The sequence below is a fragment of the Chinchilla lanigera genome, unplaced genomic scaffold, assembly GCF_000276665.1.
Source record: "Chinchilla lanigera isolate Chin_1 unplaced genomic scaffold, ChiLan1.0 scaffold00100, whole genome shotgun sequence".
NCBI lineage: Eukaryota > Metazoa > Chordata > Mammalia > Rodentia > Chinchillidae > Chinchilla > Chinchilla lanigera.
Window position 1 is genome coordinate 6,284,620 of NW_004955501.1, and position 688 is coordinate 6,285,307.

The following is a 688-nucleotide window of genomic DNA, read 5'->3' on the forward strand; positions in this document are numbered from 1 at the left end:
GGGGGTGTAGCTCAGTGGTAGAGCATTTGACTGCAGATCAAGAGGTCCCTGGTTCAAACCCAGGTGCCCCCTATCGTATACTCTTGCTTCTCCCAGCAGCTTCATTTAAAATCTTGGATCAGAATAAAGTAAGCAACCTGTCCAGGGCTCAAAATGGCACTTATTCCGGGGTTTGTGCAAGAGCCTGGGCTCATTAATTCCCCCACAGTAGAACAGCTGGTTCCTATAAATACACCCTTCCTCCAACACACAGTCACACATGCACTTTTTTATACATGTACCTTTATTTCTTCTTTTTTGTATTACAGTCGTACTAACCAGACCTTTCCCATCTCCCTTTCCTCAAGCTTTTTATTTGATATTGCACAGCACTGCTTATAAATTTTAGATTTACAGAAGAGTTGTAAAAGTAGTATGGAGATGTCACATATGCCCTTAACTCTTACGTGACCATAGTATCTTTTTCACACTATGAAACAAACAATGCTATACTGTTGCTCAAACCCTAACCCTTAATTTACCCGTTCTACAATGTGTATATATTTCAAAATATCATGGTATATATCATCAACAGGTACAGATTTTGTCATTCAAAATGTAAAAAGGAAAGTGTATGTGGCAACTCCAGCTTTGCTCATTTATCTTTACTGTTTCCATGGTTTTATTCAGAGTGCCTGAATTTTTTTTC

General features: G+C 38.8%; 1 non-coding gene across 1 annotated transcript; it reads left to right on the top strand.

Moving 5' to 3' along the window:
• Positions 1–72, top strand: Trnac-gca. Its single transcript has one exon. It is a non-coding gene; the product is annotated as a tRNA-Cys (tRNA).
• The last annotated feature ends 616 nt before the right edge of the window (positions 73–688 follow it).